A 27070-nucleotide genomic window follows, 5' to 3' on the forward strand; every position below is an offset into this window, starting at 1 on the left:
CTATTTTCAGAAAACCTACAAATCCTCATTCCTCTTTAAGGGTACCAGAGAATCCTGGTGGAATTGTGAAATGTGACTTAGTTGGCCTTTAGACAATAAGAGTCAAGGTTGGCTATAATACACAGAAATTAAAATCATAAAGAAATTCAATGCTACCATTGTTTATTGGTCTTATATGAAGATTTATGAGATGTTGAGACAGCTAAATGAAAGAGTAGATAGAACACTGTCTGAAGTCAGAAAAACTTAAGTACAAATTTAGCCTCAAACATTTACTGGTTGTGTGACCTTTGGCAAATCGATTCACCTCTGTTTACATCAGTTTTCTCACCTGCAAAATAGAGAAAATAATAGCATCCACCTCGCAGGGTTGCTGTGAGGATCAAATGAGATAGAGATTATAAAGGGCTTAACAGAGTACCTGGTACATAGTAAATACTATATAAATGTGTGCTGTTGTTGTTATCATTATCTAATGGATGCCTGTTCAAAGAATAAGGCTCTAGAATATGAGCATGTGTTCAAGTTTTCATTGTTTTCAGAACAAAAGAAACGTTTCCTCTCTTAATATGAGGAGATCTAATCTAATTATGTACAGAGTTTGCCCTGCTTACTTCCCTCTCATGCCATGTGGATTATGGTTAGATCATTCTTTTAAAGGTGTTATGCTTTCTTTCCCTGGATATGATCCACTAAAAGACACAGGTTTAATCCTGACTCCATTCAGAGCCTTCAGAATTTATTTGAATAGTTTCCTATTCACCTAATGGCACAAAGGCATCCTATTTCAATGGATTCATGGCCCTTTAAATTTTGCAAATGTCCCACAGCTATGTGACCCTGAACTGATGAAGAGGCATGATTCCTATGGTGATGAAGAAAAATGAATCAATGCAAGCTAAATCCTTTAGGGCAAATGTTGATTATCCTTTCTAATTAAGTAAACCTCCTTTTTATGTTAGGTGACCTATACGTGTTTAATTTTATTTCATTGTGGAAATTAAGTTAAAATGATCAAGCTGAGTCAGGCCTATTTGTTACACATAGTAAGATTCAGTTAGAAGGCACTAGTAGCTAGAGGAACCTACACTGGGACTCAAAAGAGATAATTTAAGAATCTGAGGCTGAATGGGTATACAGAGGTGCTTCTTTTTGCCAAAGTCCTCCTTTTTTAATATGCACTTCTACTTCCTCCTGTCTTATGCAGAAGATTATGTCCTTAATCACCACCTTTATCAAATAATCCATCCACCTTTCCTATCAGCTTGTTTCTTCTCTACTCCCTTTAAATGTTCCCAAGTCTCTCATATTTGGGGCTGGAGGAATTTCCTTAGATTTTACCATTCTTGAGCTATCATCTTATATTACTCCTTTTATTTTGAAGTCAATCCCCTTGAAAAAGTTTTCTACATTCATTGCCTGTATTGCTTCTCCTTATCTTTACTTCTCAAAGCATTGTAATTTGGCTTTAGACATAATCGTGTAATTGAACTGTTCTCACCAAAGGTATCCATGATTTCTTAACAGTAATATTTGATAGTGTATTACCAATCCTACTCTTCCTCAATCTATCTGCAAAAATTAACATTATTGTATACTATCTCCTCCTGGATACTTTTTTTCTTTTGGAGTTTTCATGATATTACTTTCTCCTTGTTATCCTCATATAAATCTAGCTGTTTTTTCCTCAGTCTCCTTTTCTGATTCATCATGCATGTCATCTGTCCGAACTCTTGTTATCTCCCAACGTTATATCCTGAACCCTCTTCTTTTATGTCTCTTTACCTTCTTTGTTGGCAACTTCATCAGCACTTAAGAGTTAAACTATCACCACCATGCAGAGAACTCCAAATTTACAGCTCCAAAGTTTCCACTGAGCTTCACTACTGGTTTAACTATTATATTTTTCATATATAATATACCGGAGATATCTTAAATTCACATGTCAAAAACTGAATTCAGATCTTTTCCCTGAAATCTTCCACTTATCCAAAAATTCCTGTTTTTACTGGAAGTATTGCCATGTTTTGAAAGTCTCAGATTTATAATTATCTCTGACTCCTCACTCTCCCTACATATATATACAAGTAGTTCTTAAATCTTGACATTTATACCTTCACAATAGCTATTGTATCCCACTTTCCTGTCCAGTCACAAAGTTACTATAATATTTCAGAACTTTATCATCTCTCACCTAGATTATTGCAAGTACCTCTTAAAAGGTATTGATGGGATATATAGTTCATATTTACTTATTGCTTCTCCTTTTTGAACATAAACATACTGGATGCAGAGATCTTTTCATTTATTAAACATCTACTGTGCCTTTAACATAGTAGATGAATGATTGATCACTGGATCAAGGCTCCTTAAGGATAAGCCTTCTAAAATGTAAGATTAAATTATTATTAATAACTCCAAGTATATTTTATAAGATGTATTTGTAATCACTTGAAGTAGAAGAAAAAAATAGAAGCACAAAACTTAAGTGTGACCACGTGAGTAAACTATCCTGCCAAGCTCTCTCCCTAGACTACATAGCCCTGTTCTGGGAAGAAGAGGTGGGGGGGAGGTTGAGGGTAAGACTAAAACTTTATCTTCCAGGTGTAGGCACTTAGCATGAGCAAGTAAATAGGATTCTGGGTAAGAGAGTTCTTGGGAGAAAATTCTAATTACACAGTAAGTTCTGGTGCCAGTGATCTTGTTTTGAATTGCCATCAAAAAATGCCTCAATTTACAAAACAAAATAATATATTTGGTGATTTCTTGTATCCTCTTTGCTGAGTTCATTTATATGAATGAATTCATTCATATGAATGGTCATTTAATCAAAATAACAAATATTAGCCATTTCATAGACTTCATATGGAACTGCTACTAATTACATATTACAAATATAATAATGTATACCTATCATCAAACTTTCCTATCACTCAATAAAAGTGATGTCTCCTTATTCAAATAGTTTGGTTTACTTATTTTTCATATATTGTTGATGATGCTAGAGTTCTACTTTTGTGGAAAATCTATGATCTCCCAATATGGCTCGAATCTCCATTATTTTCTGGCAACTTGCCCAGAAATATCTTCTCCTTATGTAAGATCATTCATTATGGAAATATTTTAATATTTCTCATGCATTTTATTTCAGTTCATTTTTTACAGGGGGAGCACACTGTATTATTCACCACTACTTTCACAGGGAACAAAGGAAGAAGGTGAAACATTTTTAAAATTCTCTCTGACAAGTGATTGTGTTGGAGAATTTTTGATGAAATGGATGTTTTACAAGGAAAATATTTGTAATCATTTTTTTGTCATCAAAAACCCAAGGACTCCTTTATCCTTTCCCACAAGGCTATATCTGGTCATCTTCCTGGAAAGCTTGAAAGTATCTTGCATTTATTATAGTTTTCATACTTGTGATATGTTTCTAAAGTTTCTGTATCCAGATGGGAATGTCAAGGAAGAAAATATCTCCCATAGTTCTTGTGTAATTTAGATGCTCAGCTAACTATGGGCTTGAGTGAGAGTATTTTTGTTTATCAGTGAGAATATTTTTTCTCACTTTCTTTTAGGACTGACTTGGATATTTAAATAAAACTTTCTATTTTCAGTTTTCTTCTGTAGATCATACTCAAATAATGTTTTTTCTTTCTTATGACAGAATATGGTACTTGGCAGAAAGAAAATAAAATGACTTAACACTACTCATTGAGGAGACCTATCAAGTTTTAATAGACCCTCTTACATATCTAAATTTATTTGGTAACCAATATGAGATTTTCTCTTGATTTTTATTTTCCACTTCATTTTATCTTATTTTACTCTTAGAAGTAAAGCAGATACCTCTATGTATTTTCTGTTTTATTTTCTTTCATTCCTTTTGTTTAAATCGTCAAAAAATATGTTGGGAAATATGATAAAACTAAGGGAATAAGAAGTCAAATGCTCAATGAACATTGGAGTTAGGAATGTGAATATTTTTATCATTTAATTAACAGAATTATTTATCAAGAAGAAATTGACAAAATATTTTTCTTATAACCTACTTGGGAAAATTACTTTGTAGAGAGGCACCATACTTAGTTCACTTCAATACATGGCAATACCATCAGGTACACATGGAATTTAATTATGGTATCATTTGGATAGAGAAAGTATTAGAAAATTTGCTGTTTATAAAAGTATAGACTACAAAGAGAGAATAATTAGGAAATATTCAGTGATGCAATTCAAAAGATGATGATTTAAGAAAAAGGAATGAAAGAAAAAAACAACCAGAAAACATATTTTACCATTTATTGTTTTCCTTTTAAATTTCCTTCTAAATTTGGTTACATTTGTTTTGTTTTTATAAAACCTTTTTAATTTGATGTAATCAAAATTATTCATTTTATATTTTGTAATTTTCTCTATGTCTTGCTTGGTCTTAAATTCCTTCCTTTCAAACAGATCTGATATTTAGACTATTCTATGTTAATCTAATTTATTCATTATTTCATTCCCTATTTTTAAGTCATTTACCCATTTTGAGATTTATCTTGGTATAGAGTGTGAGATGCTGATCTAGCCCTAATTTTTCCCATATTGTTTTCCAATTTTTCCAGCAGGTTTTGTCAAATAGTGAGTCTTTGTCCCAAAAGCTGGGATCTTAGGGTTTATTGAACACTTGCTTGCTGATGTCATTTCCCCATAGTCTATTTCAATGATCTACCCTTCTGACTCTGTACCATATTTTTTTAATTACCACTACCTTATAGTTCAGTTTAAGATCTGGTATTGCTAGACCCCCATCCTTCACATTACTTTTCCATTATTTCCCTTGGTATTCTTGATCTTTTGTTCTTCCCAAAGAACTTTGTAATAATCGTTTCTGATTCTATTAAAAAAAAGTTTTTTGGTAGTTTGATAGGTATGGCACTGAATAAATAAATAAGTTTGGGTAGGATGGTCATTTTTATTATATTAGCTTATCCTACCCATGAACAATTAACATTTTCCAATAATTTAGAACTAGTTTTAATTATGTGGAAAGTGTTTTGTAGTTGTGTTCATATAATTTCTGTGTTTGTCTTGCAGGTAAATTCCTGAACATTTTATATTGTCTAGAATGATATTGAATGGAGTTTCTCTTTCTAACCCTTGCTGTTGAGTTTTGTTATAAATATATAGAAATGCTGATGATTAATGTGGTTTCATTTTGTACTCTGCAACTTTGCTAAAGAAGTAAATAATTTCCACTAGTATTTTAGTTTATTTTCTAGATTCTTTAAGTAGATCATCATATCATCTGCAAAGAGTGATAGTTTTCTTTCCTCACTGCCTACTTTAATACCTTCAATTTCTTTTTCTTCTCTAATTGTTACAGCTAGCATTTCTAATACAATATTAAATAATGGAGGTGATAGTGGATAAAACATAGTTTTAGATATACACAAATGTATTTGTCAGATGATACCTTCTCTAATGGAGGAAGGGAAGGGAGAAGGAGTTAAATGGTTATTTAAATGCAATAAACAAATAAATTTAAAAGGGAGAAAATGTATGACCAAAGATTAAGACAGAGTTAAGGGTTTTGAAGAGCAACCACCAATAAAAATTTCATTGAAACTTAGATTTTAGATTTGAAAGGAAGATTAATGATTCTCTTTTCTTTATTTTTTTCTTTTTATAGTCTCTTCTAACTTAAAAGTAAGGATTTTAAAGCAAAGATAGAGAAAAGTTTCACTTATAAATCATCATTCATTTTAAATGATTTGTGTTTACATTTGATATTCTCATATTTCAATGTATGAAAACAATGCACTCTTGATAATTTCAATTTAAAGCTACAGAAAGGAACATAGGTTACCCTTGAGAACATGGTCAGACAATGCCATCAATGTTATAGGCCAAATTATTGAAAATGCTTCAGTATCTTCTAAACATAAAGAATGTTGAACATCTTCATTTTTTAAAACATGAAACTGTTCTGCTTAAACTATAATCTCTTGTGCAATGGAATGAATAATATGAAAACAGATAGAGGATTTGAAATGAAGTCTGTGAATTTGATTTCAGCAGTAACAACTTTTGTGAATTTACTGCAAGTAATATTCATCTTAACTCATGTATCTATTTTTTAGTAATGCACTTTGTGAGTAGCATAAATAACATAAATGGGGAACACTATAACTTTGATATACAGGCATTGGCATGACCCTGCTTCACTGAAACCAATTGAGGAAGAATAGGATTCATAAAAGAGTTCTTCAAAAATAGGATGCTTAAATTCCCTCCTAAGGCAGTGATGTTTTACACATATTTCCTAGAGACGAGGAACAATCTAGCCATTATATCCTAAGTGAAAATTAGGGGAAGTAATTAACTGGTAGACTTATCTGTTAAGTGGTTGAACTTCTAGTCTGTACTATTTAGAATGGCAATACCTCTACCCAGGCACAGAAAAAAATAATAAATGCTGAGAATAAAGAGGCTATTATGGCTTTAAATTTTTTAGCCCTGTCCAAGACAAATTTTCAAATCCAGAAATTCTTGTACAATCCTTTAGTAATTCTGAAGCAAGTATTATATGAGTAAAATTCAATGTAACAATGTTTACCATTAATGAGAGGCAATATGAAATAGTAGAGAGGGAATTGTGTCTATTAGAAAGATGTGAATACAAATTCTACCTCTGATAAATATTGGCTTTATGACTGTAAATGTTATTTAATCTTTCAAAGTCTCAGGGACTCTGAATTCTATAAGTATCTATCTATTCTAATCAGTTTGTATAATTGTAAAAAAGATATAAATATAGGACAATTTAATTAGATAATGATAATCACACATCATTTAAATGAAAAAAAAGATATTTCTATTTGTGGATTATAAAGGAAAATATTTATACCTCTTATGTGTAAGTAGATCCTTTAATTGGTGATTTTTTTCATTACATATTTTTACTTGTGTATCAGTAGCACCTGTGAATTATTTTGCCTCTTTTCTCAATTGTTTTCTCATTTGAACTCTATTCCGGAAAGTTTCTCTTTTAATTAAGTTGGGCTACAAGAAAAGTTATTTTAGACAAAAATTATATTTTATTTATTAGTCCTTATCTAGAGAAATTAATAGTCCAGGACAAATAACAATTACAATCTCTAAATTGTGCAGTGAGCTAGGAGCAAATAAAGAGTGAAGTTGCATATCCAAGAACTGTCTGAAAATTTCATTATAATAACCATTATAGGAAGCCTAGACCAAAGAGGAGCCAATAATTCTTCAAGCTTGTAAAGCTTTGTAGCTAACTAATAGTGACTAATTGGTCAAGGGCAAAACTACTATAAATTATTGCTCTTAATTAAAATCAGGTCAGGAAATTTTAGAGCTAATTTTAGGGCAGTAATCAGAATTCTATTGGTATCACATCTCTTTAAGCACATAGACAATGTATATGTAACTTGCCTATGCTGTTCCTCAGGTCTTGGAATAACACTCCTGAAAATAGCATCTGTATCAGAAAGGGCATAACAAATGATCAGATATACTCTGGATATTCCTTTTAGAATTATTAAGAGACTGAACCTAACACAAAGTCTGAAATTCAGTAAGTAAGGGTATAATAATAAGCTCTGAACTAACAAAAAAAAAATCCATCCTACACTCAAAAAGAAAAATAAACCTTATGGTAATCAAGATGCTTTAAGATACAAATATAAACTAAGCATCTTCAAATGTGTCTACAAGAATAGCTTTTTAAAAAGCCCAAGTTTGCATAAAAGCTTAACTATAATTCCAGAAAGTTATGAAGATGTAAAAAAAAGTTAAAAATGTATTTTATAATGGAAATGGGAGAGTTTGATTTACATTTGGAAAAAGAAACTAGAGTGCTGGTTTAAAAAAAAGAAGAAAGAAAGAAAGTTATAGTATAAAGGACTAGAATGAAAATTACAGCCAGACATTTTTTATATACTCTAACAAGCAACAAACCTTGAAAATTAAATGGGGGCAGTTGAATAGAATAATTGAACAAAGCAATGGATAGTAAAACAAAGGGGAAAGACTTAACAAGTAGGAAAAATAAAGTATCTCATAGCTAAAATGGTTAACCTAGAAAAATCAAGGAATGATAATTTCATAATCATTGGATTACCTAAAAATATCAATAAAATCATAAACATCACATTTCTAGAAATTGTAAAATAAAATTGCTTAGATTTCTCAGAACCTGAGCATGACATAAAAATGGAAAGAACCTACTGGTAATTTCATGGAAAAGAAAACAAACAAAAATTCAGAATATTACAGTCAAAATACAGATATTCACAAGTAAAAAAAATAAGGTTGCAAAATGCCAAGAAGAAAGAATGCAGCTATTCAAGTAGAAGAGCCAAAGTAAGGATTATACAAGCTATACCAGACACCATTTCAAAAAAGCATAAAGCTTGGGTTATTATATTCCTGAAAACCACAAATCTCAGCTTCAAACAAGAATGAGTTGGATATCAGAGCAGCTAAGTGATAATACACAGATCTTGAAGTCAGGAAGACTTGAGTTCAAATTTAGCTTCCAGTCCTTACTAGCTGTGTGATCCTGGGCAAGTCATTTAATTTCTTCATGCCTCTGTTTCCTTATCTCTAAAATGAGAGACATAGCACCTATCAAAGTTTTGTGAGGATGAAATAGTATTTCTAAAGAGTTTTATAACCTTAAAGCATTATAAAATTATAATTATATATAAATGCTAAATATAATTATAACTTACCTGGCAAAACTGAATATGCTTACAGCAGATTTAAGGTGGGGAATGGAACCTTAATAAAATAAAGGTTGTCTGCATATTCCTAATAAACCATCCAGAACATCATAGAAGCTCTAAAATATGAAGAAGACAGGAAAAACAAAGAGCCTGAATTCTAATGAGGGAGAAAACATGAAAATGTATACCAAATAAGCTATATAAAAGATAAATAGGAAACTACTATGGGGATGAAAAAAACTGGAACTAAAAGTTTAGGGAATACTTCCTGGAAAAGATGGGATTTTAGTTGGGACTTGAAGGAAGTCATGGAAGAAGGGAGAGAAAATGACTAGTGAAAAGTGATTTGTTCAAGGAATAGACAGGAGACCAATGTTGTTGGATCAAAGAGGGCATAGAATGGTATAAGGTGTAAGAATACTGAGAAAAGTAGTAAGGACATAGAATGTAAATTAGAACAGAACTTCATATTTGTTCCTAGCATCAAAATAAAGCTACTGGAATTTTTTGAGTAGGATGCTGGCAATCACTTTATAAAAATCATTTTTTTTTTACTAAATGGAAACAGATTGAAGGCAGGCAGCTCCCCTAGCAGGCTACTGCAATAGAACAGGTGTGAGCTGATGGGAGCCTGCACTAGAGTTATGTCAGTGTCAGAGGAGAAAAGGGAAAGTATTCAAGAGATATTACAAAAGTAAAATCAAGAGGCCTTGCAACAGCCTGAGAATGGAAAGTAAGAAATAATGAGAGACAATGCAGCAGGAAGGAAAGATTTGAGTGTCACCAACAATCAAAAAGGAAAAGACTTCCATATGTACAAAAATTATTATAATGGTACTTTTGGTCATTGGAAAATGTTGAAAAATAAGGACATATATCAAATGGGGAATAGCTGAATATTATATTATGTTAATGGATGGAATATTAATGTAATTATTGTTTTAAGAAATGACTAATGCATTGTTTTCAAAGAAATCTGGGAATATCTACTTGAATTGATACAGAGTGAAGAGAATAGAAAAAAGAATAATACCAAAAATAATAAGAATATTATGACAGCTTTTCAAGATTTAAGAATCCAGACCTGTGCAATTAGTTCTGAAGGCTAATGATAATAAATGTTATCCATATACTCACATGGAGAGAATGATTATATGATACATAATTAGACCTATATTTTAACTGGTAAAGTTGGGAATTTGTTATGTTTTATCATGCATGTTTTATAAAGCTTCTGTTTTCTTTGTTCCCTTCTTTTCAGTTTTGTTTTAACTAAAAAAAAGAAAGATAATCTTTATATCTGAGCAACTCAACAAAGTTGAATAGTATAAATTTGTCTCAGTAATAACTAGATGATTATTAATTAATTTAATTTTATAATTAATTAATGAGGGAGATACTTGAAACACATTTAAGGAAGTTATGTAAATGTATTGATCAATTCAAATGATGTGCTTTGAGATAAAGGTGACAACTATTATATACAATTAATGAATGCCTTTTAGTCACTAAAACAAACAAATAATTTTGATGTGGGGAAATGCTTGAATTAGATGTAGTTTGGCCAAATACTGATCAGAATTAGAATTTTTTTTCCTTTCAAATAACCTACATTTAGATTTTTAGTTAGTTGTGTTTTTTTCTGTGTAGATAAATTTGTATTTTTCACAAATTTTTCATAAATTAATCTTTACCTCTTCAGACATTTAATGTCAGAGAAAATAAAGTTAACATTCCCTTACTTAATCGATATTTACCTAAGTCAAAGCAATGGCATTATATTATTTTAACATAAGGAAATGGAACCATAGCATTTTGTGACACATGCATTTAAGATACCAGGACAAAAATAGATTGATAGAACTCATTTCCTAGCTTTTAGAAATTATGTAAGAAAATGCCATTTCATTACTTGTATGTCTCCCAAAATTGCACTTACATTTCTGATACCTTATTTCTTGATTAGAAGACAAGTAGTTGAAAATGGTAAGGAAAAAAAGGAATAAGACAGAAATATCCTAATTCTCTACTGAAAGCACCCAATCTTCACTTCCTAATCTGATTTGATTCAGGCTGCACAACTTTATCCATTTGAACATTTAACTCCCAGGATATTGAAAATGAAATATGGTTTGTGGAATTTATACAGAAAAGGCATTGCTTCCAAATGTATTCTTTTTTGGAGGGAAAGAAAAACGGAAATGAGTAGTGTCAGTTTCCATATAAACCATTAGTGAGTTTCCTATATTCTTTTCATAATTCTTTATTTTAACTTTCATTTTTGGTGAGTAAACTATCATGAGTTTCTAGCAGTTAAGAAAGTCATTGGAAAAGGCAGCAGGAAAATTAAATTCATTGTTGTAAAACCAATGAGGCATTAATATTTGATAACATATGCACACATACTTCCCTGATGATACTGAAGAATGTTTTTAATTGTTTTGAAGGGAAACGTTTGGCTGTTTAAAATAATGAAAACTATCAAAGGGGTTTGGCAGACACTCAATAAAGTAACTTTATTCTTACCCTGCTGAGTGCAAGGATTTTGAAATCTAATAAAATTGAATTCAAAGAAAGTTTCTCTGTTTATTATATTGCATGTTTACGTATTTGTAGGGAGCTTGCTGACACATCAGTAGTGCTTGTTTCATAAGAAATATTTTTTTCTTATTTGGAAAAAATATTTTTCCTTATGTGGATCAGTAAATTGAAGAAAACCTGCAAACAGAAGCAATGGATGAAGGTTTACAGAAGCTGTCAAGCAAGGAGCATTCCAGAAGAGAATGTGACCAGAAGGAGACTTTAAAAAGGAAACACCCAAACTGTTGGAGGTCTCTCTCTTTCTCCTGAGATAGGAAGGAATAAGGACTGAGAAGATCATCTTCTTAATGATTTCTCTCTATTATATTAGGAAGTGACTCAAAGATCCTCAACCCTGTTAGCCATATCCCTCATTCAAGACTCTACAATATTATTCTCAATATAGGATTATTTAAGATCAGGGAAACCCTAAACTCTCTCTCCCATCCTATTTCCTTTTCTTCCCCCTTTCCTTAAATAAACCCCTTGTTCTAACCATTCAAAGAGTGAATTATCTATTAGCTATATCAGGAAACTTACTCAGAACTAACTTCCAGTTCTTCACCAATTGAAGAGACTAACTGAAGAGGGAGGGGGAAGGGAGAAGGGAGACAAAGGAAGGAGGGTGGCAGATATGATTCCTCATTACCCTAATCCTTAAGAACAACCACCTAATACACCTAACAATATCTACTAGGGATGCATCCAAGAATTTAATTTCATCTACATAAATACTCATTGTCTAATACAAATTTTGATTCTTCTAAGAATTAATGGATCAGAAACTTAGAAACTCAGTGATCCCAAACTACCTGCTTTTTCTGTCCCATTGATTCTCTAGGATTCCTTAAGTAGACCATCATATCAACTGCAAATAATGATAGCTTGGTCTCCTCATTGCCTATTTTAATACCTTCAATTTCTTTTTCTTCTCTAATTGCTCACAGCTACTGTTGCTAGTACAATGCTAAATAATAGAGGTGAGAATGAGCATCCTTGTTTCACTCCTGATCTTATTGGGAAGGCTTCTAATTTATCCCCATTGCAGATGATAATTGCTGATAGTTTTAAATATATGCTGTTTATTATTTTTAGGAAAGGCCCTTCTATTCCTATACATTTTAGTGTTTTCAATATGAATGAGTGTTATAAATGTCAAAGGCTTTTTCTGCATCCATTGAGAAAGTCATGTGATTTTTTTTTGTTTTGATTGTTGATATGGTCAATTATGTGATGGTTTTCCTAATATTAAAACATCCTTGCATTCCTGATATAAATTCTACACGATCATAGTGAATAATCCTCATGAATACTTTCTGGAGTCTTTTTGTTGGCATTCTATTTAACATTTTTTGGGTGTAGATCATTAAGGAGATTGGTCTGTAGTTTTCTTTCTCTGTTTTGATCTGCCTGGCTTTGGAATAAGTACCATATTTGTTTCATGAAAGGAATTTCATAGAACTCCTACTTTGCTTATTTTGTCAAATAGTTTGCATAGTATTGGGGTTAGTTGTTCTTTAAATGTTTGATAGAATTCATTAGTGAATCCATCTGGCCCTGGGGATTTTATCTTAGGGAGTTTTTTCATGGCTTGTACAATTTCTTTTTCTGATATGGGATTATTTAAGTATTTTATTCCTTCTTCTATTAATCTAGGCAATTAAGATTTTTGTAAATAATTATCCATATCACCTAGATTGCCATATTAACTGCCATATAATTGGGCAAACTAATTTTTAATAATTACTTTAATTTATCTTTCATTAGAAGTGACATTGCCTTTTTACCTTTCATACTGTTAATTTGGTTTTCTTCTTTCCTTTTTTTATTAGTTTAACCAGTATTTTATCTATTTGTTTTTTCAAAGTACCAGCTTCTAGTCTTATTTATTGATTCAAAAGTTCTTTCAACTTCAATTCTATTAATTTATCCTTTAATTTTTAGGATTTCTAATTCAGTTTTTATATGGGTATTTTTAATTAATTCTTTCTATTTTTTTTTTAATTTGCATGCCCAATTCATTGACCTCTGTCCTCTCTGATGTTAATATATATAATCCTGGATATAGATTTCCCCCCTGAGTACAGCCTTGGATCCATCTAACAGATTTTGATAGGATGTCTTCTCATCGTCATTCTCTTCCATTAAATTATTAATTGTTTCTATGATTTGTTCTTTGACCAACTGATTTTGGAGAATCGTATTATTTAATTTCCAATTAATTTTTGATTTGCTTCTCCTTGTACACTTACTAATTATTATTTTCATTGCCTTATGATCTAAAAAGGTTACATTTATTATTTCTGCTCTTTTGCATTTCTTTTCATTGTTTTTATACCCTAGTACATGGTCAATTTTTGTGAATGTACCATTTGCTAATGAAAAGAAGGTATGTTCCTTTTTATCCCTATTTATTTTTCTCTACCTATCTATTAACTCTAATTTTTCAAAGATTCCATTCACATCTCTTGCCTCTTTCTTATTCATTTTTTGTTTTGATTTATATAGGTCTGATAGAGGAAGGTTCAGGTCTCCCACTAGTATAGTTTTAATATTTATTTCCTCCTTCAGCTCTAATAGTTTCTCTTTAAGAATTCGAAACCTATACCATTTGGTGCATTCATGTTGAGTACTGATATTTCTTAATTATCTATATTGCCTTTTATCAGGATGTCATTACCTTTTCTATCACCTTTAATCAGATTTATTTTTACTTTAGCTTTGTCAGATTTCATGATTGTGACTCATCAACATCAGTTGATGACCAATTGATTTTGATTCAGTCTCTTACCTTTACCCTCTGTGTGTCTACCTATTTCATGTGTGTTTCTTATAGACAACATGGTAGGATTTTTCTTTCTAATCCACTCTGCTATTTACTTCCATTTTATGGGTGAGGTCATCCCATTCACATTCAGAGTTATGATTATCATCTGTGTATTATACATCATTTTGATTTCCTCTTTTAGTTCTTCCCTTCCTTCTTTTTCTATTTCCTTCTACACCAGTATTTTCCTTTTAATCAGTCCCCCTAATCTCCACCCTTATTTTACTTCCCTTCTCCCATCCTCCCTTTTTATTCCCATCTTATTTTTCTTTAGGGTCTATTAAATTCCAACCTCCCCCTCTTTCCCTCTTTTTTGGTATTCCCTGACCCACTCCTGCTCCCCCTTGTTTTCCCCCTCTCAACTTCCCTGTAGGGTAAGATAGAATTTGATACTCCAGTGGATCTAGATGCTCTTCCTTTTCAGAGTTGATTCCACTGAGAGTAAGGTTCAAGTATTACCTATTAACACTTATTCTTCTTCTCCTTCTTATAATAGTATTCTTCCCCTCCTTCATTCATGAGCCTCTTTATGTAGTACAATTTATTCTATTTTTCTTATTTCTTCAAGTTTATCTTGGTGAAGACTTCTATTCCCCCCATTTTCATTTTTTACAAATCATTTTAAAACATTTGGTACCCCAACCATTACCTATGTGATTGAAGGAATTTCAGCATAGACAGAAGACATGATCTGTAGAGCAAAGAGGAAGAAATCACATAGGAACACACAGATCATTGGGGGAAGGGAGAGAGAGTTCCATGAAAGTTTGAAGGAGAGGCAGTTGGATACCCAGCTGCCTGGGAGTTCATTCTACTTCTGCCTGAAGGTGACCCCTTCATCTCCTCTCTGGCCATTAACTTACTACTTCTACTGTGAACTGAAGGAATAGTCAGGCTTGCCCAGAAGAAGCCCTGGTAGAGTTATTGCCATCTTTTCAATATTTTCATTTCTTTCTTTTAAAAGACTTATTCAAAGCCTTCAATCAATCTTATAACTCAAAAGAATAGGGAGCCTTTTATCCCCTTTTTCCTAACCTCATTACTATTCCCTTCTCCCCCAAAGAAAAAAAAGTTCCTTTAACTAAGAAAATCAGTTTGAAGGATTGTTGTTACTAGATAGAAGAATTAACTTACGATCTGTGAATAAAACCCTCCATTAGTTGATTGGTGAAGGAAGGACAGGAAGTGGAGAGGGGAGGGGCCAAAGATTCAGCCTCTTACATTGCTTACTTCCTGGTGTAACTTTTTTTGATTTCCTCAATTATATCTCACCAATTTCCCTCTCTAGTTCACTATGAATAATTCTTCTAACTACTATGATACTTGATAAAATTTTTAGAGCTACAAATAACATTTTTCCATATAGGAATATAAATAGTTTGACCTTATAGAAGCTCTTAAAGAAAAAAAAAGAAAAGAAAAAATTGTTCTCTTTCTTATTTATTTTTTCATGTTTCTCTTGGTTTTTGTATTTGGATGTCAAAATTTTCATTTAGTTCTGGTCTTTTCTTTACAAGCATTTGGAAATCTTCCATTTTGTTGAATGCCCATATTTTCCTCTTGAACTATATAGTCAGTTTTTGTTTTTGTTTTTTTAAATCTGGAAGTCTTTGAAATTATGGTAGATCTTTTTTCTTTAATTTTATTTTTTTAAACATTGTTTATTTGGTCATTTCCAAACATTACACATTGGAAACAAAGATCATTTTCTTTTCTCCCCCACCCCCCCACCTCTCCCATAGCTGACGCGTGATTTCACTTGGTATCACATGTGTTCTTGATTTGAACCCATTTCCATGTTTTTGGTATCTGCATTAGAGTGTTCATTTAGAGTCTCTTCTCAGTCATATCCCGGCCATCTCTGCAGTCAAGCAGTTGCATTTTATCAGTGTTTTTACTCCCACAGTTTATCCTCTGCTTGTGGATAGTGTTTTTTAGATCCCTGCAGATTTTTCAGGGACATTGCATTGACACCAATGGAGAAGTCCATTACCTTCGATTGTACCACAGTGTGTCAGTCTCTGTGTACAATGTTTTCCTGGTTCTGCTCCTTTTGCTCTGAATCACTTCCTGGAGGTTGTTCCAGTCTCCATGGAATTCCTCCACTTTATTATTGCTTTTAGCACAATAGTATTCCATCACCAACATATTCCACAATTTGTTCAGCCATTCTCCAATTGAAGGGCATCCCCTCATTTTCCAATTTTTGGCTACCACAAAGAGTGCAGCTATGAATATTCTTGTACAATTTTTTTCCTTATTATCCCTTTGGGGTACAAACCCAGCAGTGCTATGGCCGGATCAAAGGGCAGACAGTCTTTTATCACCCTTTGGGCATAGTTCCAAATTGTCCTCAAGAATGGTTGGATCAATTTACAACTCCACCAGCAATGAATTATTGTCCCTACTTTGCCACATCCCCTCCAGCATTCTTTACTTTCCATAGCTGTCATGTTAGCCAATCTGCTAGTTGTGAGGTGATACCTCAGAGTTGTTTTGATTTGCATCTCTCTGATTATAAGAGATATAGAGCACTTTTTCATGTGCTTATTAATAGTTTTGATTTCTTTGGCTGAGAACTGCCTGTTCATGTCCCTTGCCCATTTATCAGTTGGAGAATGGCTTGATTTTTTGTACAATTGATTTAGCTCTTTGTAAATTTGAGTAATTAAACTTTTGTCAGAGGTTTTTATGAAGATTGTTTCCCAATTTGTTGCTTCCCTTCTGATTTTAGTTTCATTGCATTTGTTTGTACAAAAACTTTTTAATTTGATGTAGTCAAAATTATTTATTTTACATTTTGTGACTCTTTCTAAGTCTTGCTTGGTTTTAAAATCTTTCCCTTCACAAAGGTCTGACATGTATACTATTCTGTTTTCACCAAATTTACTGATATTTTCCTTCTTTATGTTCAAGTCATTCACCCATTTTGAATTTATCTTGGTGTAGGGTGTGAGGTGTTGATCCAAACCTAATCTCTCCCACACTGTCTTCCAGCAGTTTTTATCAAATAATGGATTTTTGTCCCAAAAGCTGTGGTCTATGGGTTTGTCAAACCATCTTGCTGAGATCATTTATGGCAAGTCTATTACACTGATCCTCCTTTCTGTCTCTTAGCCAGTACCAAATTGCTTTGATAACCACTGCTTTATAGTATAGTTTGAGATCTAGGACTGCAAGTCCTCCTTCCTTTGCATTTTTTTTTCATGATTTCCCTGGATATCCTTGATCTTTTGTTCTTCCAAATGAACTTAGTTATATTTTTTTTTTCTAATTCAGTAAAGAAGTTTTTTGGTAGTTCAATGGGTATGGCACTAAATAAGTAAATTAATTTGGGTAGGATTGTCATTTTTATTATGTTAGCTCATCCTACCCATGAGCAATCAATGTTTTTCCAAATGTTTAGATCTAGTTTTAACTGTGTGGTAAGTGTTTTGTAGTTGTGTTCATATAGTTCCTGTGTTTGTCTCGGCAGATAGATTCCTAAGTATTTTATGTTGTCTAGGGCGATTTTAAATGGTATTTCTCTTTCTAATTCTTGCTGCTGAAATGGGTTAGAGATATATAGAAATGCTGATGACTTATGAGGGTTTATTTTGTATCCTGAAACTTTGCTAAAGTTGTTGATTATTTCGAGCAACTTTTTGGTTGATTCTCATCTGCAAAGAGTGATAGCTTGGTTTCCTCATTGCCAATTTTAATACCTTGAATTTCTTTTTCTTCTCTAATTGCTACTGCTAGTGTTTCTAATATAATGTTAAATAATAGAGATGATAATGGGCATCCTTGTTTGACTCCTGATCATATTGGGAAGGCTTCTAGTTTATCCCCATGGCAGATAATGTTTGCTGATGGTTTTAGATATATACTGTTTATTATTTTTAGGAAAGGCCCTTCTATTACTATGCCTTCTAGTGTTTTCAATAGGAATGGGAGTTGTATTTTATCAAAAGCTTTTTCTGCATCTAATGAGATAATCATGCAATTTTTGTCAGTTTGCTTGTTAATATGGTCAATTATGTGGATGGTTTTCCTAATATTGCACCATCCTTGCATTCCTGGTATGAATCCTGCCTGGTCATAGTGAATGACCCTTGTGATGACTTGCTGGAGTCTTTTTGCTAGTATCCTATTTAAGATTTTTGTGTCTATATTCATTAGGGAGATTGGTTTATAGTTTTCTTTCTGTTTTTAACCTGCCTGGCTTTGGGATCAGTACCATGTTTGTGTTGTAAAATGAATTTGGTAGAACTCCTTCTTGGTTTATTCTACAAATAGTTTGTTTAATATTGGGATTAGTTGTTCTTTATATGTTTGATAAAATTCATTGGAACTGGGGATTTTTTCTTAGGGAGTTATTTGATGGCTTGTTCAATTTCTTTTTCTGATATGGGGTTGTTAAGGTAATTTATTTCTTCCTCTTTTAGTCTAGGCAATTTATATTTTTGTAAGTATTCATCCATATCACCTAGATTACCATATTTGTTGCCATATAATTGGGCATAGTAGTTTTTAATGATTGCCTTAATTTCCTCTTCATTAAAGGTGAGGTCTCCTTTTTCATCTTGGATACTGTAAATTTGGTTTTATTTCTTTTCTTTTTTTAGATTGACTAGTACTTTGTCAACCAGCTTCTAGTCTTATTTATTAAATCAATAGTTCTTTGACTTTCAATTTTATTAATTTCTCCTTTGATTATTAGGATCTCTAATTTAGTCTTCATCTGAGGATTTTTGATTTGTTCGCTTTCTAATTTTTAAATTGCATGCCCAATTCATTGACCTCTGCCCTTCTTAATTTGTTTATATATGAACTCAAGGATATAAATTTCCCCCTGAGTACTGCTTTGGCTGCATCCCATAGGTTTTGAAAGGATGTCTCATCATTGTCATTTTCTTCAATGAAGTTAATTGTTTCTATGATTTGTTCTTTAACTAACTGGTTTTGGAGAATCATATTGTTTAATTTCCAATTAATTTTCGATTTACCTCTCCATGCTCCCTTACTAATTATTATTTTCATTGCATTGTGATCTGAGAAAGTTGCATTTATTATTTCTGCTCTTTTGCACTTGTTTGCAATGTTTTTATGCCCTAATACATGGTCAATTTTTGTGAATGTACCATGTGCTGCAGAACAGTAGGTATATTCCTTTTTGTCCCTACTTATTTTTCTCCACGTCTACTAACTCTAATTTTTCTAAGATTTCATTCACTTCTCTTACCTCTTTCTTATTTATTTTTTGGTTTGGTTTATCTAGTTCAGATAGAGGAAGGTTCAGGTCTCCCACTAGTATAGTTTTTCTATCTATTTCGTCCTTGAGTTCCTCTAGTTTCTCCTTTAGAAATTTGGATGCTATGCCATTTGGTGCATACATGTTGAGTACAGATATTTCCTCACTGTCTATAATGCCTTTTATCAGGATGTAATTACCTTCCCATCTCTTTTAACTAGATTTATTTTTACTTTGGCTTTGTCAGATATCATGATTGCAACTCCTGCCTTCTTTTTGTCAGTTGATGCCTAATAGATTTGGCTTTATCCTCTTACTTTCACCCTATGTGTATCAACCTTCCTCATGTGCTTTTCTTGTAGATAGCATATGGTAGGGTTTTGGATTCTAATCCACTGTGCTATTCACTTGAGTTTTATGGGTGAGTTCATTCCATTCATATTCAGAGTTATGATTACTAGTTGTGTATTTCCCAGCATATTGATTTCTGCTCCAGTTCCTGCCTTTTCTTCTTTTACTATTTCCTTCTACACCAATGTTTGCTTTTAAACAGTCCCCCTTGTTCCCACCCTTATTTTACTTCCCTTTCTACCCTCCTCCATTCTTATCCCCACCTTATTTTCCCTGTAGTCTTTCTAAAATTAACCCCCTGCCCTCTCCCTCTCTTGTACTGCTTCCCTCCCCACCAGACCATTTGTTACCCTTCTACTCCCCTATTGGGTGGAAATCTATTCTCTTCCCCCAATGGATTGGATTGTTTTCCCTCTTTGAGTCAATTTCAAAGCATGTAAAAGTTGAGTATTTCCTATCTCCAACCTCTTTACCCTTCATGTATATTGCTGTTCTCCCCCCTCCCACCATGAGTTTCTTTATGATGTATAAATTTACCCACATTTGTTTCTTTTCACATTTCTTTTAATATTAACTTATTTTTAAGCTCTAGTTTTATATATATATATATATATATATATATATATATATATACATACTCATGTGTATGTATTTTTGCATGCATATATCTATATACCTATTTATGTCTTGTCCTTTCATCCTATATAGTTTGTCACTGTTCCCTCTAAGTGTACTTCTTTTTGCTGCCCAGGTAATAACAACAGTTTTTTTTAAGAGTTACCAATTACCTCTTTTCTTATAGGGATACATATCATTTTAACTTATTGAGTCTCTTAAAATTGTTTTGTTTTGTTTTTCTTTTTTCGCCTCTTTTTTAATTACCTTTTGATGATTCTTTTGAGTTCTGTGCTTGGACATCAAATTTTCTGTTCAGGTCTGGTCTTTTCTTTACTAATTCTTGAAATTCTTCTATTTTTGTTGAATGACCATACTTTCCCCTGTAAGAATATAGTCAGTTTTTCTGGGTAGTTGATTCTTGGTTGTAGACCTAGTTCCCTTGCTTTCTGGAATATCATATTCCATGCCTTTCTTTTTCTCAGTGTGGATGCAGCCAGATCCTGAGTTATCCTCACTGTGGTTCCTTGGTATCTGAATGACTTCTTCTTGTCAGCTTGTAATATCTTTTCTTTGGTCTGATAGTTCTTGAGTTTGGCTATAATGTTCCTGGGTATTGTCAGTTGGGGATTAAGTACAGGAGGTGATCCATGGATTCTATCAATCTCAACTTTCCCCTCTTGTTCTAGGATATGAGGGCAGTTTTATTTAATAATTTCCTGTAAAATAATGTTCAGGCTATTTCTTTTGTCATGGTTTTCTGGTAGGCCAATGATTCTTAAATTGTCTCTCCTTGAACGATTTTCTAAATCTTCTGTTTTTTGAATGAGATCCTTGATATTTTCCTCAATTTTTTCATTATTTTGGTTTTGTTTTATAGTGTCCTGCTGCCTTGTGAGGTCACTTGATTCTAGTTGTTGTATTCTGGTTCTTAAAGACTGGATTTCATCCTTAGTTTTTTGGTCGTCCTTTTCCTTTTGGTCTGATTTTCTTTGGAGGTCATCTTTCATCCTCTTTACTTTGTCTTTCATCTCCCTTTTCTCATCTTTCTTTCATTTCCCTTGCCTCATTTTCCAGCTGGTTGATTTTGCCTTTCAAGACACCATTTTCTTGTTTTAGTTCAAGTGCCTTTGTTTCCAAATGACTTATCATAGTTTTTAAATTATTTTCCCAATTGTCTTCAGGCTCTCTTAATTCTGTTTTGAATTGAATTTTGAGTTCTTCCAAAACCTGTATCCAATTTGCTGGGATTTCTGATTTTTCCTTTGTTGATCCCTCCCCCTCTGTTTCGTTCACTCTTTGCTCATTACCTATGCAAAAGCTGTCTATTGTAATTTCTTTCTTCTTTTTCTGTTGTTTGCTTGGGTTTACCCCTTCTTTGCTCCCCATATTTGTCTGTGCTCTTGCTCCTCTCATTTTTTTTTTGTTTTGGGGCTGTCAGTCTCCCCTCTTGGAGCTTTGTCAGATCTCTTGGTACCAACTCTAGGGGAGGAATGTTAGCTTCCTTGTCCTCTGGAGGATTTTGATCTGATTAAATTCAACTGGATTGTGCTGTATGTGCTCTGAGGCCAAAGACTCCTGGAAGGCTGGGCCATCCAGGTTCTCTCCAGTTCTCTCCAGCTGCTTCTCCGCTGTTTGCAAGGTTCCCCATTGCCTTTGCCTGCTTCCCTGAGCTCTGAGGTGTCCTGATGGGATTAGGTTCAACTGGATTGGTCTGGATGTGCCCCGAGGCAATGGTGAGACTGGAGCCTGATGGAGGGACCCATCCATGGCCCTGGTCTCTCCCTGGCTTCCTCCCCACTGTCCACACTGGACACTCAGTGCCCGGTGCCCCACTGATCACAAGGTATACCCTCCAAACCAGCACATTTGCCCGCTTAGAGGTTCCCGCTGCCACTGGGGGCTCAGCCCTCTTGTTTAGGAGCAAGGGGTCCTGGGACCTTCCCTCTGCCTTCCCCTTAGACCCGAGTATTCTTGGATTCCAGCTTTTGGGGGTCGTACCTTTTGATTTGAGTCCAGAAGGAGGGTTCCCCTCCTCTGTCCCTTTGCTCAGCTTGAATTTCGGTGCCCTAGGAGCATTCAGTCTGTAATCGATAAGGAAGGGTCTTCTGAAGTCTGAACTTTTGCTGCTTGCTAAGCAGCCATCTTGACTCCGCCCCTCCTATAGTCAGTTTTGAGAGTAGGTGATCCTTGGTTTTAGACCCAATTCTTTTGCCTTTCTGAATATCATATTCTAAGCCTTGAAGTCCTTTAGTGTGGAGGCTGTCAGATCCTGTGTAATACTGATTAGTGTTCCTTGATATCGGAATTGTCTCTATCTGGCCTCTTGTAACATTTTCTCCTTAGCTTGGAAGTTCTTGAATTTGACAATTACATTCCTGGGTGTTTTCTTTTGAGTATTTAATATACCAGGTGATCTATGGATTCTTTCAATGTTCATTTTGCTCTCTTGTTGAACAACATTGGGGCAGTTTTCTTCGATAATTTCTTGTAGTAGGATGTCTATGTTTCTGTTTATTTCTAGGTTTTCAGGTAGACCAATGATTCTCAAATAGTCTCTCCTGGACCTGTTTTTCAAGTCAACCATCTTCTCAGTGAGATAGTTAATGTTTCCTTCTAATTTGTAATTCTTTTGACTTTGCTTTATTAATTCTTGCTCTCTAGTAAGATCATTAGCTTCTTCTTGCCCAATTCTAGACCTTAAAGACTGCTTTTCAGCTATGATATTTTGATTTCCCTTTTTGGTTTGGTCTATCCTGCTTTTTGATGGCTTCCAGCAGGTCAGTTCTAGTCTTCAATTTGCTTATCATTTCATTTGATTTCTGGGCTTCTTTTTCCAAGTGGGATATTCTTGTCTCTTAAACTGTTATTTTCTTTTTGAGCTATTTCCAACTTTCTTTTTTGCCAAGTTTCTTCTATTTTTTAACTTTGTTCTCAAATTCTAGCCTGATTTCCTTGAGACCTTGGGATCAGTTTCTGTTTCTGTTTTTTTTTTTAGTTTGGATATGTTTGTTTGCCTGTCATTCTCAGATATTTCCTCTGTATATGTTGTTTTTCTGCATAGAAATTTTACTGGGACAAAAGCTTTTTTCTTATTTTTTTTTCTGGCAGTTATAGTTTGTAGTTCTTGGGTGTTGGTGGCCCTTGCTATGTTAGTTTTTTCTTCCCTTTTCAGCCAGAAGTCTGAGTGATCAAGATAGGCAGGTTGCTGTGTAACAAAGAACATAGTGATTTTTGCAATGATTCTATTTTTCAGGCTCTGTGTCTTCTGTGGACATCCCCTCTCTGCCCTATCTCTGAGCCCAAGCTCTGTGTTCCTCAGCCTCCTGGGGTTCCAAATCTCACTGCTCTCGGGGAGGAGTCTCTTGTGTCCTCAGTCAGCCCCCCTGAGAACCTAGAAATTACCCCAGGCTCACTTTGACTCTGTACTGACTCTGTTGCTGTAATTGTAGTGGGGGAGGGGTTATCAGCTCACACTTTGTTAGGAGTAATTTTACCCCCTTATAGCATTGAAATGCCCAAAGCTTGCCTACCTTCAGGTCTGAACCATATGGAGCAGCCCCTTCTCTCATCTGATTTTGTTTTTTTTTTTCCTTTTGAAGCTTTTTATATTGCTAGTAATGAGGAGGGGAATCCTCTTCCCTCTACAATGCAGCCATTTTAGATTCCAAATTTTCTGCTTCCCTCTTTGCCTACTTCACCCATTGGTAGAGGGCAAAAAATAATACTTGTATATCTGCAATGGCCCCATTCTAGAAAAAAGGAGAAAAAATAAAAGAAAGAAAAATAATCTTCAATATACTACAAAATTCTGAAGCAAACAGTTCATTATCTGGAAGTAGAAGTATTTTACATCATTTTATATCATTTGTCTTTGGAGTTGTAGTGGATTATTTCATTGATCTCAGTTATTTAGGATTTCACTAATATTTATCTTTACAACATTACTTTAACTACATACATTATTTTCCTGATTCTGCTCATTCCACTTTGCATCAGATCATGTTTTTTTTCTTCCTGAAACAATCTCCTTTAACATTTCTTATAGCCCCATAGTATTTAATCTTATTCATATGCCATAAAATTCACTTGAAAGACTAAAATGTGAATCATATTAAAGTAATTAATGCAAAAATGTAAAGGACAGCCTAGACCTACCATATCTTAAGATGGAAAGTATTAAAATTTATTTGTTGGACTGAATAAATTTAATTGGTGGTCACCAGGGATTACATTTCTAAATCCCCAAATGAATTACTTAAGTAAATGGAATTTATGGCAGTTTATTTTTACAATAGAGGAAGATATTAAGAAAGAAAGAAAAAGGGAGAGAGGGAGAAAGCTCCAGCTTCCTCTGAGCCAGGTAGAAATTCTAAGGCACCAGTATGGGGAAAGGAGTCTTAAGGCAATGGGCCTTTCTCAGAGGTTCACATCTCCAGAAAGGGCAAGGAAAAAAGTCAGCCTTTACACTCAACATGGTGACTGTCTAAAAGGAAAGCAGTCTGAGATCTCCTGCACAAGCTCCTCCAGGGGTCCAGTTCCACAGTCAAGGGTCTTCACTACAAGTCTGAGTGTCTGTCTTCCAGTCTCTCCTCAGGTGACCATTCTTCCAGTCCAAATCTGAGTGACTGATGATCTCTATGTGTCTCTGTTTCCATATTTAAAGAACTTTTTCTCTTGTCTCACCTACCCTAAATTTTATGTCTACCAATCATAGCAGAAGCTCCTCTCCATGATTGCCCATTCTTTCACATGTGGGTCACAGCCCTCCCACTCAATGTATGAAATGGGTGTTCATACCTTTTTTGGTTGGTTCACACCTATTTGTGGTTGGCTCCTACTGTTTGTGGTTAAAATGGGTAAATCTACTTTAAATACTGGGTTTACACTTTGAGGATTAAAATCTAAAAATAGACAGGGGTTTACAGTTTAATTTTTAAAACAAAGGAATTGCTAAGTACCTTCATTGTTACAATCAGGGGAGAGCTAAATCCAATCTTCACAAATATAAACTGGTAATTATCATGCATAAGGGTTAAAAACTAAGTGTTGCACTAATTGCATAGAAATGTGGTCACTAAAAGAATATTACTCAAGTCCACATGACTTTTTATGGTAGTTTATTTACAAACGGAGAATGAGTGAAAGTAAGTGTGGGTTTTTAAATTAATAATAAATGTTCAAAATTTCCATTTATACATAAGGAAATGAGAGAGAGAGAGAGAGAGAGAGAGAGAGAGAGAGAGTATATAATTACTCTGGCTTGGTCCAAACCAGGCAGGGCTTCAGAGGTCCCAGCAAAGAGGGGCTCAGAGGTAAATTAAACAAGGGTTCTAGCCACAAGGCCTCCTCTAAGATGAGGGGCCTCTCTGGAGACTGGTACCTCCAGAAAAGCCAGGAAAAAGAGTCTGTCTTTTTACTCACCCAAGTGGTAGTTCAAAGGGAGAGATTTAAGATAGTCTCATCAAATTTCAAAGTCTCAGGTTCACAAAACAAATCCTTCACCAGCCTCCAACTTGAACTCCAAATCAAACTCAGAACTCCCAAAGAACTCATTTCACAGGATGTTGCCACTGCTTTTAAAGACACTTCTTGTGTCACTTCCTGGGCATTCCTTCCACTTTATATAGACCAAATGTAGTTTTAGCTTTGCTTAGAACTGCCCAGGGGGCAATCAGTCATTTCTGATTTGTCACCCACTATAGCACAAGTGGGTCACATACCGTCCCATACTTAAGGATAAGTGGGGTGTATACATTTCTGGTGATTAAATCTAAAAGTGGGTGAGGGATAGTTAATCCCATCATCACACAAGGCTATCTTGTACCAACTAATAAATAAAATTATGGATCAGTGGAATAAAGTATGTATGTAATAGAGATTAATACATGAATATAGTAAACTATTATTTAATAAACATAGAAATCTTAGTTTTTGGGATGAGAACTTAACTGTTTAATAAAAAAATATTTTCATTAAACTGGAAAGCAGGTAGGCAGTTGTATGCTGGAAGTGAAGATGGTAGAGTCATCTAACTTTGGCTTGGCCAAACACTCAAAAATATAAAGCAAAGCACCTCAATAAAAAGGAAAGCAGGAAGGAAATGTCTCACTGGGGTAAAGGGGAAACGAATGCTGCAATGGGGGCAGATTCCAGAGCACAAACTGCAGGGATCTTGAAGAGAACATACCACCCCAGAGTACTTCAATGTGGCCTGAAACAACCAAGAAGGTGGTAGGGAAATATCCCTACTCATTGACAAGTGATGTCAGACAGTGAGGTGAGAAAATTTCAGAGCTAAGAGCAACCCTATTCATGGTCTAAGGCAATAAAACCAACATAGAGTGGAGTGGATCAATACCAGCCGTACTTGCTTCTATGTAGGATGCAGACAAAGCAATAATTAGGGGAAAACATATCTATAGATGCTTACATCAGTAAAATAGAGAAAGAGTGGATAGACAAACTGGCCTTGCAAATGAAGGAAACTAGAAAAAGAACAAATTAAATATATTCAGTTAAATACAAATTGAAAATCCTAAAAATCAAAGGAAAAAGAAATAAAATTGAATGACCATTGAACCATTCACAAAAAATAAATAAAAATATAAGCTATTGGTTAATTTGACTTTTAAAAGGAAGGAACAACACCAAATTATCAATAGCAAAATTTAAAAAAAAGAAGAAATCACAATGAAGAAGAAATTAAAGACATTATTA

At 33.8% G+C, this 27070-nt stretch overlaps 2 long non-coding RNA genes across 3 annotated transcripts in view; one reads left to right on the forward strand and one right to left on the reverse strand.

Moving 5' to 3' along the window:
- Positions 1 to 15469, reverse strand: part of LOC103104608 (uncharacterized) — a 34153-nt gene extending 18684 nt beyond the window's left edge. The window contains exons 1-2 of one of the 2 annotated variants that reach the window (XR_008914259.1): positions 15286 to 15469; positions 8751 to 8860 (exon numbers count right to left, since the gene is read on the reverse strand). This is a non-coding gene — a long non-coding RNA (uncharacterized LOC103104608). The remainder of the gene's footprint in view (positions 1 to 8750; positions 8861 to 15285) is intronic. The other variant, XR_008914258.1, reaches the window with a different exon arrangement.
- The window catches only part of LOC130455978 (uncharacterized), a 60401-nt gene continuing 48113 nt past the window's right edge, over positions 14783 to 27070 (forward strand). The window contains exon 1 of the long non-coding RNA XR_008914260.1: positions 14783 to 15066. This is a non-coding gene — a long non-coding RNA (uncharacterized LOC130455978). The remainder of the gene's footprint in view (positions 15067 to 27070) is intronic.

This window comes from Monodelphis domestica, chromosome 8 (genome assembly GCF_027887165.1).
Source record: "Monodelphis domestica isolate mMonDom1 chromosome 8, mMonDom1.pri, whole genome shotgun sequence".
Taxonomy (NCBI): Eukaryota; Metazoa; Chordata; class Mammalia; order Didelphimorphia; family Didelphidae; genus Monodelphis; species Monodelphis domestica.